Source organism: Fundulus heteroclitus, unplaced genomic scaffold (genome assembly GCF_011125445.2).
Source record: "Fundulus heteroclitus isolate FHET01 unplaced genomic scaffold, MU-UCD_Fhet_4.1 scaffold_686, whole genome shotgun sequence".
NCBI lineage: Eukaryota > Metazoa > Chordata > Actinopteri > Cyprinodontiformes > Fundulidae > Fundulus > Fundulus heteroclitus.
Genome location: NW_023397128.1, coordinates 17,478 through 33,363, shown reverse-complemented (window position 1 = coordinate 33,363; position 15,886 = coordinate 17,478). Strand labels below are relative to the sequence as shown.

Genomic DNA, 15,886 nt, shown 5'->3' with positions numbered 1-15,886 from the left:
CGGGGAGGACAGGTAGAAACGACAGGTTGTAACAGCAGAGGGAGATGACGGTGAAGACGACAGGTTTTAACGACAGATATAACATTAGAGGAAACTACAGCAAACCGAGATCACGTGATTACAGGTTCAACAACAAGCTCAAACAACATAAAGTGAAGAAATGCCATGCACTTGATCCCTCATGTAGACACAATACATAAGCTCACAGCACATAGACACGACATATGCAGCTTCCATTACATAAACACGATACATATACACCTTACATAGACACATACATGAACACGTCAGAAGACGCATAAACATAATTTATGCAGCTTCCATTACATAAGCAGGATACATATACACCTTACATAGACACATACATGGACACATGAACACGTCAGAAGACGCATAAACATAATTTATGCAGCTTCCATTACATAAGCAGGATACATATACACCTTACATAGACACATACATGGACACATGAACACGTCAGAAGACGCATAAACATAATTTATGCAGCTTCCATTACATAAGCAGGATACATATACACCTTACATAGACACATACATGGACACATGAACACGTCAGAAGACGCATAAACATAATTTTGGCACTAATGGAACCCCATACAGTCCAGCCAACCAGCCTGTGCCTCCCGCTAAGCGCAGCTGCTCCATGCTAGGCGATGTTTGGAAACTGACGCTGGGTTAAAAATTATGCACAAACACGCGTAGTTACCACAAAAGCATTTACAAAGAAAAGCTGCTGCAGTTCCTTGACTTGATTCACAAACATACCTCATCATGCAAGATGTCCACCTCAGCGGACACATGGTCAAACTGAACGTGCTGTTTATTGGAAACATCTTTTGCTGAAATAAAACAAGGGCGTTATTGTCTCTACGTTAGCGTAGATAATTGTGCTTTTTCTACCTCCAAGGCTGGTCTTGAATAAGGATAAACGCGCAGAGAAAGCGTCACGTCAGAGAGTTGTTTGGAAAACCAATCATGCCTTTCAAAGTGTTTGTTGTGCTTGCGTGGGCGTATTCATTTCCAGTCTGTGCAGGTGCGGATGGAGTAAGAGCTGCAGTTGAGGCTACCGTCCACTAGAGGCCGCTGCAGCCCTTCTTTTCAACCTGCGCCGTCCGAGGCTTGTCTTAACCTTAGGACTTTCTTGACTTTTATGGGTTACGTAAAAAAGAAAAAAAAGAAAAAATCCATCGTATGCCTATATATAAATGCTGTGTTCACATTTAAAGGCAGATATCTAGAAAAATGGCAATTTCTTTACTTGTTATCGCTTCTGAGCTCCCTATTGGACCAGAGCAGGAACAAGCAAAAAAATGTTTTACTTTTGCTGTCCTTTTCACCTGCAAGTGGCGTATTTGTGTTGATTTACTGCTGCAGAACAGCATAAAATATGGCCAATTGTCATTTCCCCTGGTTACCTTCTTTATTGTATGCTAAAAATAAAATAAAAATAAAGTCAACATTTCCGTGCTGGTTATCGTACCCTGAGTTAAAAGGAGGTGCCTCTGAATGACCCAGTCTCCTCCACCCTTTTTCTGGTATCGCTTCTCGGCCTTTTGGCTAAGATCAAGTGTAGTATCTGTTCTTATCAGTTTAATATCTGATACGTCTCTTACCCGGGGACCATATATTAAATTGATTTTTGGAACTGGGAGATGGAATAGGGGCTTGCTCTGTCTGCTCCATGCATCGGCCTGGTATTGCAGTACCTCCAGGAGCGGTGCACCTCCTCCACGCTTGTTCAGAGACAAATGCTGTGTAGTTGTGGGCTCTTTCAGGCTTGTCGCATGCGTTTAGCTCAGCTGCCGTGCTCAGGCTGCACAGTCCAGCCAACCAGCCTGTGCCTCCCGCTAAGCGCAGCTGCTCCATGCTAGGCGATGTTTGGAAACTGACGCTGGGTTAAAAATTATGCACAAACACGCGTAGTTACCACAAAAGCATTTACAAAGAAAAGCTGCTGCAGTTCCTTGACTTGATTCACAAACATACCTCATCATGCAAGATGTCCACCTCAGCGGACACATGGTCAAACTGAACGTGCTGTTTATTGGAAACATCTTTTGCTGAAATAAAACAAGGGCGTTATTGTCTCTACGTTAGCGTAGATAATTGTGCTTTTTCTACCTCCAAGGCTGGTCTTGAATAAGGATAAACGCGCAGAGAAAGCGTCACGTCAGAGAGTTGTTTGGAAAACCAATCATGCCTTTCAAAGTGTTTGTTGTGCTTGCGTGGGCGTATTCATTTCCAGTCTGTGCAGGTGCGGAATGGAGTAAGAGCTGCAGTTGAGGCTACCGTCCACTAGAGGCCGCTGCAGCCCTTCTTTTCAACCTGCGCCGTCCGAGGCTTGTCTTAACCTTAGGACTTTCTTGACTTTTATGGGTTACGTAAAAAAGAAAAAAAATAAAAAATCCATCGTATGCCTATATATAAATGCTGTGTTCACATTTAAAGGCAGATATCTAGAAAAATGGCAATTTCTTTACTTGTTATCGCTTCTGAGCTCCCTATTGGACCAGAGCAGGAACAAGCAAAAAAATGCTTTACTTTTGCTGTCCTTTTCACCTGCAAGTGGCGTATTTGTGTTGATTTACTGCTGCAGAACAGCATAAAATATGGCCAATTGTCATTTCCCCCGGTTACCTTCTTTATTGTATGCTAAAAATAAAATAAAAATAAAGTCAACAGTTTCCGTGCTGGTTATCGTACCCTGAGTTAAAAGGAGGTGCCTCTGAATGACCCAGTCTCCTCCACCCTTTTTCTGGTATCGCTTCTCGGCCTTTTGGCTAAGATCAAGTGTAGTATCTGTTCTTATCAGTTTAATATCTGATACGTCCCTACCCGGGGACCATATATTAAATTGATTTTTGGAACTGGGAGATGGAATAGGGGCTTGCTCCGTCCGCTCCATGCATCGGCCTGGTATTGCAGTACCTCCAGGAGCGGTGCACCTCCTCCATGCTTGTTCAGAGACAAATACTGTGTAGTTGTGGGCTCCTTCAGGCTTGTCGCAAGCGTTTAGCTCAGCTGCTGTGCTCAGGCTGCACAGTCCAGCTAACCAGCCTGTGCCTCCCGCTAAGCGCAGCTGCTCCATGCTAGGCGATGTTTGGAAACTGACGCTGGGTTAAAAATTATGCACAAACACGCGTAGTTACCACAAAAGCATTTACAAAGAAAAGCTGCTGCAGTTCCTTGACTTGATTCACAAACATACCTCATCATGCAAGATGTCCACCTCAGCGGACACATGGTCAAACTGAACGTGCTGTTTATTGGAAACATCTTTTGCTGAAATAAAACAAGGGCGTTATTGTCTCTACGTTAGCGTAGATAATTGTGCTTTTTCTACCTCCAAGGCTGGTCTTGAATAAGGATAAACGCGCAGAGAAAGCGTCACGTCAGAGAGTTGTTTGGAAAACCAATCATGCCTTTCAAAGTGTTTGTTGTGCTTGCGTGGGCGTATTCATTTCCAGTCTGTGCAGGTGCGGAAGGAGTAAGAGCTGCAGTTGAGGCTACCGTCCACTAGAGGCCGCTGCAGCCCTTCTTTTCAACCTGCGCCGTCCGAGGCTTGTCTTAACCTTAGGACTTTCTTGACTTTTATGGGTTACGTAAAAAATAAAAAAAATAAAAAATCCATCGTGTGCCTATATATAAATGCTGTGTTCACATTTAAAGGCAGCTATCTAGAAAAATGGCAATTTCTTTACTTGTTATCGCTTCTGAGCTCCCTATTGGACCAGAGCAGGAACAAGCAAAAAAATTGCTTTACTTTTGCTGTCCTTTTCACCTGCAAGTGGCGTATTTGTGTTGATTTACTGCTGCAGAACAGCATAAAATGTGGCCAATTGTCATTTCCCCTGGTTACCTTCTTTATTGTATGCTAAAAATAAAATAAAAATAAAGTCAACGTTTCCGTGCTGGTTATCCTACCCTGAGTTAAAAGGAGGTGCCTCTGAATGACCCGGTCTCCTCCACCCTTTTTCTGGTATCGCTTCTCGGCCTTTTGGCTAAGATCAAGTGTAGTATCTGTTCTTATCAGTTTAATATCTGATACGTCCCCTACCCGGGGACCATATATTAAATTGATTTTTGGAACTGGGAGATGGAATAGGGGCTTGCTCCGTCCGCTCCATGCATCGGCCTGGTATTGCAGTACCTCCAGGAGCGGTGCACCTCCTCCATGCTTGTTCAGAGACAAATACTGTGTAGTCGTGGGCTCCTTCAGGCTTGTCGCAAGCGTTTAGCTCAGCTGCTGTGCTCAGGCTGCACAGTCCAGCTAACCAGCCTGTGCCTCCCGCTAAGCGCAGCTGCTCCATGCTAGGCGATGTTTGGAAACTGACGCTGGGTTAAAAATTATGCACAAACACGCGTAGTTACCACAAAAGCATTTACAAAGAAAAGCTGCTGCAGTTCCTTGACTTGATTCACAAACATACCTCATCATGCAAGATGTCCACCTCAGCGGACACATGGTCAAACTGAACGTGCTGTTTATTGGAAACATCTTTTGCTGAAATAAAACAAGGGCGTTATTGTCTCTACGTTAGCGTAGATAATTGTGCTTTTTCTACCTCCAAGGCTGGTCTTGAATAAGGATAAACGCGCAGAGAAAGCGTCACGTCAGAGAGTTGTTTGGAAAACCAATCATGCCTTTCAAAGTGTTTGTTGTGCTTGCGTGGGCGTATTCATTTCCAGTCTGTGCAGGTGCGGAAGGAGTAAGAGCTGCAGTTGAGGCTACCGTCCACTAGAGGCCGCTGCAGCCCTTCTTTTCAACCTGCGCCGTCCGAGGCTTGTCTTAACCTTAGGACTTTCTTGACTTTTATGGGTTACGTAAAAAATAAAAAAAATAAAAAAATCCATCGTATGCCTATATATAAATGCTGTGTTCACATTTAAAGGCAGATATCTAGAAAAATGGCAATTTCTTTACTTGTTATCGCTTCTGAGCTCCCTATTGGACCAGAGCAGGAACAAGCAAAAAAATGCTTTACTTTTGCTGTCCTTTTCACCTGCAAGTGGCGTATTTGTGTTGATTTACTGCTGCAGAACAGCATAAAATGTGGCCAATTGTCATTTCCCCTGGTTACCTTCTTTATTGTATGCTAAAAAAAAATAAAAATAAAGTCAACGTTTCCGTGCTGGTTATCCTACCCTGAGTTAAAAGGAGGTGCCTCTGAATGACCCGGTCTCCTCCACCCTTTTTCTGGTATCGCTTCTCGGCCTTTTGGCTAAGATCAAGTGTAGTATCTGTTCTTATCAGTTTAATATCTGATACGTCCCCTACCCGGGGACCATATATTAAATTGATTTTTGGAACTGGGAGATGGAATAGGGGCTTGCTCCGTCCGCTCCATGCATCGGCCTGGTATTGCAGTACCTCCAGGAGCGGTGCACCTCCTCCATGCTTGTTCAGAGACAAATACTGTGTAGTTGTGGGCTCCTTCAGGCTTGTCGCAAGCGTTTAGCTCAGCTGCTGTGCTCAGGCTGCACAGTCCAGCTAACCAGCCTGTGCCTCCCGCTAAGCGCAGCTGCTCCATGCTAGGCGATGTTTGGAAACTGACGCTGGGTTAAAAATTATGCACAAACACGCGTAGTTACCACAAAAGCATTTACAAAGAAAAGCTGCTGCAGTTCCTTGACTTGATTCACAAACATACCTCATCATGCAAGATGTCCACCTCAGCGGACACATGGTCAAACTGAACGTGCTGTTTATTGGAAACATCTTTTGCTGAAATAAAACAAGGGCGTTATTGTCTCTACGTTAGCGTAGATAATTGTGCTTTTTCTACCTCCAAGGCTGGTCTTGAATAAGGATAAACGCGCAGAGAAAGCGTCACGTCAGAGAGTTGTTTGGAAAACCAATCATGCCTTTCAAAGTGTTTGTTGTGCTTGCGTGGGCGTATTCATTTCCAGTCTGTGCAGGTGCGGAAGGAGTAAGAGCTGCAGTTGAGGCTACCGTCCACTAGAGGCCGCTGCAGCCCTTCTTTTCAACCTGCGCCGTCCGAGGCTTGTCTTAACCTTAGGACTTTCTTGACTTTTATGGGTTACGTAAAAAATAAAAAAAATAAAAAAATCCATCGTATGCCTATATATAAATGCTGTGTTCACATTTAAAGGCAGATATCTAGAAAAATGGCAATTTCTTTACTTGTTATCGCTTCTGAGCTCCCTATTGGACCAGAGCAGGAACAAGCAAAAAAATGCTTTACTTTTGCTGTCCTTTTCACCTGCAAGTGGCGTATTTGTGTTGATTTACTGCTGCAGAACAGCATAAAATGTGGCCAATTGTCATTTCCCCTGGTTACCTTCTTTATTGTATGCTAAAAAAAAATAAAAAAAAGTCAACGTTTCCGTGCTGGTTATCCTACCCTGAGTTAAAAGGAGGTGCCTCTGAATGACCCGGTCTCCTCCACCCTTTTTCTGGTATCGCTTCTCGGCCTTTTGGCTAAGATCAAGTGTAGTATCTGTTCTTATCAGTTTAATATCTGATACGTCCCCTACCCGGGGACCATATATTAAATTGATTTTTGGAACTGGGAGATGGAATAGGGGCTTGCTCCGTCCGCTCCATGCATCGGCCTGGTATTGCAGTACCTCCAGGAGCGGTGCACCTCCTCCATGCTTGTTCAGAGACAAATACTGTGTAGTTGTGGGCTCCTTCAGGCTTGTCGCAAGCGTTTAGCTCAGCTGCTGTGCTCAGGCTGCACAGTCCAGCTAACCAGCCTGTGCCTCCCGCTAAGCGCAGCTGCTCCATGCTAGGCGATGTTTGGAAACTGACGCTGGGTTAAAAATTATGCACAAACACGCGTAGTTACCACAAAAGCATTTACAAAGAAAAGCTGCTGCAGTTCCTTGACTTGATTCACAAACATACCTCATCATGCAAGATGTCCACCTCAGCGGACACATGGTCAAACTGAACGTGCTGTTTATTGGAAACATCTTTTGCTGAAATAAAACAAGGGCGTTATTGTCTCTACGTTAGCGTAGATAATTGTGCTTTTTCTACCTCCAAGGCTGGTCTTGAATAAGGATAAACGCGCAGAGAAAGCGTCACGTCAGAGAGTTGTTTGGAAAACCAATCATGCCTTTCAAAGTGTTTGTTGTGCTTGCGTGGGCGTATTCATTTCCAGTCTGTGCAGGTGCGGAAGGAGTAAGAGCTGCAGTTGAGGCTACCGTCCACTAGAGGCCGCTGCAGCCCTTCTTTTCAACCTGCGCCGTCCGAGGCTTGTCTTAACCTTAGGACTTTCTTGACTTTTATGGGTTACGTAAAAAATAAAAAAAATAAAAAAATCCATCGTATGCCTATATATAAATGCTGTGTTCACATTTAAAGGCAGATATCTAGAAAAATGGCAATTTCTTTACTTGTTATCGCTTCTGAGCTCCCTATTGGACCAGAGCAGGAACAAGCAAAAAAATGCTTTACTTTTGCTGTCCTTTTCACCTGCAAGTGGCGTATTTGTGTTGATTTACTGCTGCAGAACAGCATAAAATGTGGCCAATTGTCATTTCCCCTGGTTACCTTCTTTATTGTATGCTAAAAAAAAATAAAAAAAGTCAACGTTTCCGTGCTGGTTATCCTACCCTGAGTTAAAAGGAGGTGCCTCTGAATGACCCGGTCTCCTCCACCCTTTTTCTGGTATCGCTTCTCGGCCTTTTGGCTAAGATCAAGTGTAGTATCTGTTCTTATCAGTTTAATATCTGATACGTCCCCTACCCGGGGACCATATATTAAATTGATTTTTGGAACTGGGAGATGGAATAGGGGCTTGCTCCGTCCGCTCCATGCATCGGCCTGGTATTGCAGTACCTCCAGGAGCGGTGCACCTCCTCCATGCTTGTTCAGAGACAAATACTGTGTAGTTGTGGGCTCCTTCAGGCTTGTCGCAAGCGTTTAGCTCAGCTGCTGTGCTCAGGCTGCACAGTCCAGCTAACCAGCCTGTGCCTCCCGCTAAGCGCAGCTGCTCCATGCTAGGCGATGTTTGGAAACTGACGCTGGGTTAAAAATTATGCACAAACACGCGTAGTTACCACAAAAGCATTTACAAAGAAAAGCTGCTGCAGTTCCTTGACTTGATTCACAAACATACCTCATCATGCAAGATGTCCACCTCAGCGGACACATGGTCAAACTGAACGTGCTGTTTATTGGAAACATCTTTTGCTGAAATAAAACAAGGGCGTTATTGTCTCTACGTTAGCGTAGATAATTGTGCTTTTTCTACCTCCAAGGCTGGTCTTGAATAAGGATAAACGCGCAGAGAAAGCGTCACGTCAGAGAGTTGTTTGGAAAACCAATCATGCCTTTCAAAGTGTTTGTTGTGCTTGCGTGGGCGTATTCATTTCCAGTCTGTGCAGGTGCGGAAGGAGTAAGAGCTGCAGTTGAGGCTACCGTCCACTAGAGGCCGCTGCAGCCCTTCTTTTCAACCTGCGCCGTCCGAGGCTTGTCTTAACCTTAGGACTTTCTTGACTTTTATGGGTTACGTAAAAAATAAAAAAAATAAAAAAAATCCATCGTATGCCTATATATAAATGCTGTGTTCACATTTAAAGGCAGATATCTAGAAAAATGGCAATTTCTTTACTTGTTATCGCTTCTGAGCTCCCTATTGGACCAGAGCAGGAACAAGCAAAAAAATGCTTTACTTTTGCTGTCCTTTTCACCTGCAAGTGGCGTATTTGTGTTGATTTACTGCTGCAGAACAGCATAAAATGTGGCCAATTGTCATTTCCCCTGGTTACCTTCTTTATTGTATGCTAAAAAAAAATAAAAAAAAGTCAACGTTTCCGTGCTGGTTATCCTACCCTGAGTTAAAAGGAGGTGCCTCTGAATGACCCGGTCTCCTCCACCCTTTTTCTGGTATCGCTTCTCGGCCTTTTGGCTAAGATCAAGTGTAGTATCTGTTCTTATCAGTTTAATATCTGATACGTCCCCTACCCGGGGACCATATATTAAATTGATTTTTGGAACTGGGAGATGGAATAGGGGCTTGCTCCGTCCGCTCCATGCATCGGCCTGGTATTGCAGTACCTCCAGGAGCGGTGCACCTCCTCCATGCTTGTTCAGAGACAAATACTGTGTAGTTGTGGGCTCCTTCAGGCTTGTCGCAAGCGTTTAGCTCAGCTGCTGTGCTCAGGCTGCACAGTCCAGCTAACCAGCCTGTGCCTCCCGCTAAGCGCAGCTGCTCCATGCTAGGCGATGTTTGGAAACTGACGCTGGGTTAAAAATTATGCACAAACACGCGTAGTTACCACAAAAGCATTTACAAAGAAAAGCTGCTGCAGTTCCTTGACTTGATTCACAAACATACCTCATCATGCAAGATGTCCACCTCAGCGGACACATGGTCAAACTGAACGTGCTGTTTATTGGAAACATCTTTTGCTGAAATAAAACAAGGGCGTTATTGTCTCTACGTTAGCGTAGATAATTGTGCTTTTTCTACCTCCAAGGCTGGTCTTGAATAAGGATAAACGCGCAGAGAAAGCGTCACGTCAGAGAGTTGTTTGGAAAACCAATCATGCCTTTCAAAGTGTTTGTTGTGCTTGCGTGGGCGTATTCATTTCCAGTCTGTGCAGGTGCGGAAGGAGTAAGAGCTGCAGTTGAGGCTACCGTCCACTAGAGGCCGCTGCAGCCCTTCTTTTCAACCTGCGCCGTCCGAGGCTTGTCTTAACCTTAGGACTTTCTTGACTTTTATGGGTTACGTAAAAAATAAAAAAAATAAAAAAATCCATCGTATGCCTATATATAAATGCTGTGTTCACATTTAAAGGCAGATATCTAGAAAAATGGCAATTTCTTTACTTGTTATCGCTTCTGAGCTCCCTATTGGACCAGAGCAGGAACAAGCAAAAAAATGCTTTACTTTTGCTGTCCTTTTCACCTGCAAGTGGCGTATTTGTGTTGATTTACTGCTGCAGAACAGCATAAAATGTGGCCAATTGTCATTTCCCCTGGTTACCTTCTTTATTGTATGCTAAAAAAAAATAAAAAAAAGTCAACGTTTCCGTGCTGGTTATCCTACCCTGAGTTAAAAGGAGGTGCCTCTGAATGACCCGGTCTCCTCCACCCTTTTTCTGGTATCGCTTCTCGGCCTTTTGGCTAAGATCAAGTGTAGTATCTGTTCTTATCAGTTTAATATCTGATACGTCCCCTACCCGGGGACCATATATTAAATTGATTTTTGGAACTGGGAGATGGAATAGGGGCTTGCTCCGTCCGCTCCATGCATCGGCCTGGTATTGCAGTACCTCCAGGAGCGGTGCACCTCCTCCATGCTTGTTCAGAGACAAATACTGTGTAGTTGTGGGCTCCTTCAGGCTTGTCGCAAGCGTTTAGCTCAGCTGCTGTGCTCAGGCTGCACAGTCCAGCTAACCAGCCTGTGCCTCCCGCTAAGCGCAGCTGCTCCATGCTAGGCGATGTTTGGAAACTGACGCTGGGTTAAAAATTATGCACAAACACGCGTAGTTACCACAAAAGCATTTACAAAGAAAAGCTGCTGCAGTTCCTTGACTTGATTCACAAACATACCTCATCATGCAAGATGTCCACCTCAGCGGACACATGGTCAAACTGAACGTGCTGTTTATTGGAAACATCTTTTGCTGAAATAAAACAAGGGCGTTATTGTCTCTACGTTAGCGTAGATAATTGTGCTTTTTCTACCTCCAAGGCTGGTCTTGAATAAGGATAAACGCGCAGAGAAAGCGTCACGTCAGAGAGTTGTTTGGAAAACCAATCATGCCTTTCAAAGTGTTTGTTGTGCTTGCGTGGGCGTATTCATTTCCAGTCTGTGCAGGTGCGGAAGGAGTAAGAGCTGCAGTTGAGGCTACCGTCCACTAGAGGCCGCTGCAGCCCTTCTTTTCAACCTGCGCCGTCCGAGGCTTGTCTTAACCTTAGGACTTTCTTGACTTTTATGGGTTACGTAAAAAATAAAAAAAATAAAAAAATCCATCGTATGCCTATATATAAATGCTGTGTTCACATTTAAAGGCAGATATCTAGAAAAATGGCAATTTCTTTACTTGTTATCGCTTCTGAGCTCCCTATTGGACCAGAGCAGGAACAAGCAAAAAAATGCTTTACTTTTGCTGTCCTTTTCACCTGCAAGTGGCGTATTTGTGTTGATTTACTGCTGCAGAACAGCATAAAATGTGGCCAATTGTCATTTCCCCTGGTTACCTTCTTTATTGTATGCTAAAAAAAAATAAAAAAAGTCAACGTTTCCGTGCTGGTTATCCTACCCTGAGTTAAAAGGAGGTGCCTCTGAATGACCCGGTCTCCTCCACCCTTTTTCTGGTATCGCTTCTCGGCCTTTTGGCTAAGATCAAGTGTAGTATCTGTTCTTATCAGTTTAATATCTGATACGTCCCCTACCCGGGGACCATATATTAAATTGATTTTTGGAACTGGGAGATGGAATAGGGGCTTGCTCCGTCCGCTCCATGCATCGGCCTGGTATTGCAGTACCTCCAGGAGCGGTGCACCTCCTCCATGCTTGTTCAGAGACAAATACTGTGTAGTTGTGGGCTCCTTCAGGCTTGTCGCAAGCGTTTAGCTCAGCTGCTGTGCTCAGGCTGCACAGTCCAGCTAACCAGCCTGTGCCTCCCGCTAAGCGCAGCTGCTCCATGCTAGGCGATGTTTGGAAACTGACGCTGGGTTAAAAATTATGCACAAACACGCGTAGTTACCACAAAAGCATTTACAAAGAAAAGCTGCTGCAGTTCCTTGACTTGATTCACAAACATACCTCATCATGCAAGATGTCCACCTCAGCGGACACATGGTCAAACTGAACGTGCTGTTTATTGGAAACATCTTTTGCTGAAATAAAACAAGGGCGTTATTGTCTCTACGTTAGCGTAGATAATTGTGCTTTTTCTACCTCCAAGGCTGGTCTTGAATAAGGATAAACGCGCAGAGAAAGCGTCACGTCAGAGAGTTGTTTGGAAAACCAATCATGCCTTTCAAAGTGTTTGTTGTGCTTGCGTGGGCGTATTCATTTCCAGTCTGTGCAGGTGCGGAAGGAGTAAGAGCTGCAGTTGAGGCTACCGTCCACTAGAGGCCGCTGCAGCCCTTCTTTTCAACCTGCGCCGTCCGAGGCTTGTCTTAACCTTAGGACTTTCTTGACTTTTATGGGTTACGTAAAAAATAAAAAAAATAAAAAAATCCATCGTATGCCTATATATAAATGCTGTGTTCACATTTAAAGGCAGATATCTAGAAAAATGGCAATTTCTTTACTTGTTATCGCTTCTGAGCTCCCTATTGGACCAGAGCAGGAACAAGCAAAAAAATGCTTTACTTTTGCTGTCCTTTTCACCTGCAAGTGGCGTATTTGTGTTGATTTACTGCTGCAGAACAGCATAAAATGTGGCCAATTGTCATTTCCCCTGGTTACCTTCTTTATTGTATGCTAAAAAAAAATAAAAAAAAGTCAACGTTTCCGTGCTGGTTATCCTACCCTGAGTTAAAAGGAGGTGCCTCTGAATGACCCGGTCTCCTCCACCCTTTTTCTGGTATCGCTTCTCGGCCTTTTGGCTAAGATCAAGTGTAGTATCTGTTCTTATCAGTTTAATATCTGATACGTCCCCTACCCGGGGACCATATATTAAATTGATTTTTGGAACTGGGAGATGGAATAGGGGCTTGCTCCGTCCGCTCCATGCATCGGCCTGGTATTGCAGTACCTCCAGGAGCGGTGCACCTCCTCCATGCTTGTTCAGAGACAAATACTGTGTAGTTGTGGGCTCCTTCAGGCTTGTCGCAAGCGTTTAGCTCAGCTGCTGTGCTCAGGCTGCACAGTCCAGCTAACCAGCCTGTGCCTCCCGCTAAGCGCAGCTGCTCCATGCTAGGCGATGTTTGGAAACTGACGCTGGGTTAAAAATTATGCACAAACACGCGTAGTTACCACAAAAGCATTTACAAAGAAAAGCTGCTGCAGTTCCTTGACTTGATTCACAAACATACCTCATCATGCAAGATGTCCACCTCAGCGGACACATGGTCAAACTGAACGTGCTGTTTATTGGAAACATCTTTTGCTGAAATAAAACAAGGGCGTTATTGTCTCTACGTTAGCGTAGATAATTGTGCTTTTTCTACCTCCAAGGCTGGTCTTGAATAAGGATAAACGCGCAGAGAAAGCGTCACGTCAGAGAGTTGTTTGGAAAACCAATCATGCCTTTCAAAGTGTTTGTTGTGCTTGCGTGGGCGTATTCATTTCCAGTCTGTGCAGGTGCGGAAGGAGTAAGAGCTGCAGTTGAGGCTACCGTCCACTAGAGGCCGCTGCAGCCCTTCTTTTCAACCTGCGCCGTCCGAGGCTTGTCTTAACCTTAGGACTTTCTTGACTTTTATGGGTTACGTAAAAAATAAAAAAAATAAAAAAATCCATCGTATGCCTATATATAAATGCTGTGTTCACATTTAAAGGCAGATATCTAGAAAAATGGCAATTTCTTTACTTGTTATCGCTTCTGAGCTCCCTATTGGACCAGAGCAGGAACAAGCAAAAAAATGCTTTACTTTTGCTGTCCTTTTCACCTGCAAGTGGCGTATTTGTGTTGATTTACTGCTGCAGAACAGCATAAAATGTGGCCAATTGTCATTTCCCCTGGTTACCTTCTTTATTGTATGCTAAAAAAAAATAAAAAAAGTCAACGTTTCCGTGCTGGTTATCCTACCCTGAGTTAAAAGGAGGTGCCTCTGAATGACCCGGTCTCCTCCACCCTTTTTCTGGTATCGCTTCTCGGCCTTTTGGCTAAGATCAAGTGTAGTATCTGTTCTTATCAGTTTAATATCTGATACGTCCCCTACCCGGGGACCATATATTAAATTGATTTTTGGAACTGGGAGATGGAATAGGGGCTTGCTCCGTCCGCTCCATGCATCGGCCTGGTATTGCAGTACCTCCAGGAGCGGTGCACCTCCTCCATGCTTGTTCAGAGACAAATACTGTGTAGTTGTGGGCTCCTTCAGGCTTGTCGCAAGCGTTTAGCTCAGCTGCTGTGCTCAGGCTGCACAGTCCAGCTAACCAGCCTGTGCCTCCCGCTAAGCGCAGCTGCTCCATGCTAGGCGATGTTTGGAAACTGACGCTGGGTTAAAAATTATGCACAAACACGCGTAGTTACCACAAAAGCATTTACAAAGAAAAGCTGCTGCAGTTCCTTGACTTGATTCACAAACATACCTCATCATGCAAGATGTCCACCTCAGCGGACACATGGTCAAACTGAACGTGCTGTTTATTGGAAACATCTTTTGCTGAAATAAAACAAGGGCGTTATTGTCTCTACGTTAGCGTAGATAATTGTGCTTTTTCTACCTCCAAGGCTGGTCTTGAATAAGGATAAACGCGCAGAGAAAGCGTCACGTCAGAGAGTTGTTTGGAAAACCAATCATGCCTTTCAAAGTGTTTGTTGTGCTTGCGTGGGCGTATTCATTTCCAGTCTGTGCAGGTGCGGAAGGAGTAAGAGCTGCAGTTGAGGCTACCGTCCACTAGAGGCCGCTGCAGCCCTTCTTTTCAACCTGCGCCGTCCGAGGCTTGTCTTAACCTTAGGACTTTCTTGACTTTTATGGGTTACGTAAAAAATAAAAAAAATAAAAAAAATCCATCGTATGCCTATATATAAATGCTGTGTTCACATTTAAAGGCAGATATCTAGAAAAATGGCAATTTCTTTACTTGTTATCGCTTCTGAGCTCCCTATTGGACCAGAGCAGGAACAAGCAAAAAAATGCTTTACTTTTGCTGTCCTTTTCACCTGCAAGTGGCGTATTTGTGTTGATTTACTGCTGCAGAACAGCATAAAATGTGGCCAATTGTCATTTCCCCTGGTTACCTTCTTTATTGTATGCTAAAAAAAAAAAAAAAGTCAACGTTTCCGTGCTGGTTATCCTACCCTGAGTTAAAAGGAGGTGCCTCTGAATGACCCGGTCTCCTCCACCCTTTTTCTGGTATCGCTTCTCGGCTTTTTGGCTAAGATCAAGTGTAGTATCTGTTCTTATCAGTTTAATATCTGATACGTCCCCTACCCGGGGACCATATATTAAATTGATTTTTGGAACTGGGAGATGGAATAGGGGCTTGCTCCGTCCGCTCCATGCATCGGCCTGGTATTGCAGTACCTCCAGGAGCGGTGCACCTCCTCCATGCTTGTTCAGAGACAAATACTGTGTAGTTGTGGGCTCCTTCAGGCTTGTCGCAAGCGTTTAGCTCAGCTGCTGTGCTCAGGCTGCACAGTCCAGCTAACCAGCCTGTGCCTCCCGCTAAGCGCAGCTGCTCCATGCTAGGCGATGTTTGGAAACTGACGCTGGGTTAAAAATTATGCACAAACACGCGTAGTTACCACAAAAGCATTTACAAAGAAAAGCTGCTGCAGTTCCTTGACTTGATTCACAAACATACCTCATCATGCAAGATGTCCACCTCAGCGGACACATGGTCAAACTGAACGTGCTGTTTATTGGAAACATCTTTTGCTGAAATAAAACAAGGGCGTTATTGTCTCTACGTTAGCGTAGATAATTGTGCTTTTTCTACCTCCAAGGCTGGTCTTGAATAAGGATAAACGCGCAGAGAAAGCGTCACGTCAGAGAGTTGTTTGGAAAACCAATCATGCCTTTCAAAGTGTTTGTTGTGCTTGCGTGGGCGTATTCATTTCCAGTCTGTGCAGGTGCGGAAGGAGTAAGAGCTGCAGTTGAGGCTACCGTCCACTAGAGGCCGCTGCAGCCCTTCTTTTCAACCTGCGCCGTCCGAGGCTTGTCTTAACCTTAGGACTTTCTTGACTTTTATGGGTTACGTAAAAAATAAAAAAATAAAAAAAATCCATCGTATGCCTATATATAAATGCTGTGTTCACATTTA

At 44.4% G+C, this 15,886-nt stretch overlaps 12 non-coding genes across 12 annotated transcripts; all 12 read left to right on the top strand.

The window, feature by feature from the left end:
* The first annotated feature begins 1,557 nt into the window (after window positions 1-1,557).
* Window positions 1,558-1,748, top strand: LOC118561657. The gene has a single exon (XR_004930208.1). It is a non-coding gene; the product is annotated as a U2 spliceosomal RNA (small nuclear RNA).
* Window positions 1,749-2,780: 1,032 nt separating this feature from the next.
* LOC118561656 lies at window positions 2,781-2,970 on the top strand. Its single transcript, XR_004930207.1, has one exon. It is a non-coding gene; the product is annotated as a U2 spliceosomal RNA (small nuclear RNA).
* A 1,031-nt stretch (window positions 2,971-4,001) lies between these two features.
* Window positions 4,002-4,192, top strand: LOC118561653. Its single transcript, XR_004930204.1, has one exon. It is a non-coding gene; the product is annotated as a U2 spliceosomal RNA (small nuclear RNA).
* Window positions 4,193-5,222: 1,030 nt separating this feature from the next.
* LOC118561652 lies at window positions 5,223-5,413 on the top strand. Its single transcript, XR_004930203.1, has one exon. It is a non-coding gene; the product is annotated as a U2 spliceosomal RNA (small nuclear RNA).
* A 1,029-nt stretch (window positions 5,414-6,442) lies between these two features.
* LOC118561650 lies at window positions 6,443-6,633 on the top strand. The gene has a single exon (XR_004930201.1). It is a non-coding gene; the product is annotated as a U2 spliceosomal RNA (small nuclear RNA).
* Window positions 6,634-7,661: 1,028 nt separating this feature from the next.
* Window positions 7,662-7,852, top strand: LOC118561649. Its single transcript, XR_004930200.1, has one exon. It is a non-coding gene; the product is annotated as a U2 spliceosomal RNA (small nuclear RNA).
* A 1,030-nt stretch (window positions 7,853-8,882) lies between these two features.
* Window positions 8,883-9,073, top strand: LOC118561648. Its single transcript, XR_004930199.1, has one exon. It is a non-coding gene; the product is annotated as a U2 spliceosomal RNA (small nuclear RNA).
* Window positions 9,074-10,102: 1,029 nt separating this feature from the next.
* On the top strand, window positions 10,103-10,293 carry LOC118561647. Its single transcript, XR_004930198.1, has one exon. It is a non-coding gene; the product is annotated as a U2 spliceosomal RNA (small nuclear RNA).
* Window positions 10,294-11,321: 1,028 nt separating this feature from the next.
* LOC118561646 lies at window positions 11,322-11,512 on the top strand. The gene has a single exon (XR_004930197.1). It is a non-coding gene; the product is annotated as a U2 spliceosomal RNA (small nuclear RNA).
* A 1,029-nt stretch (window positions 11,513-12,541) lies between these two features.
* On the top strand, window positions 12,542-12,732 carry LOC118561645. Its single transcript, XR_004930196.1, has one exon. It is a non-coding gene; the product is annotated as a U2 spliceosomal RNA (small nuclear RNA).
* A 1,028-nt stretch (window positions 12,733-13,760) lies between these two features.
* Window positions 13,761-13,951, top strand: LOC118561644. The gene has a single exon (XR_004930195.1). It is a non-coding gene; the product is annotated as a U2 spliceosomal RNA (small nuclear RNA).
* Window positions 13,952-14,978: 1,027 nt separating this feature from the next.
* LOC118561655 lies at window positions 14,979-15,169 on the top strand. The gene has a single exon (XR_004930206.1). It is a non-coding gene; the product is annotated as a U2 spliceosomal RNA (small nuclear RNA).
* Window positions 15,170-15,886: the final 717 nt, after the last annotated feature.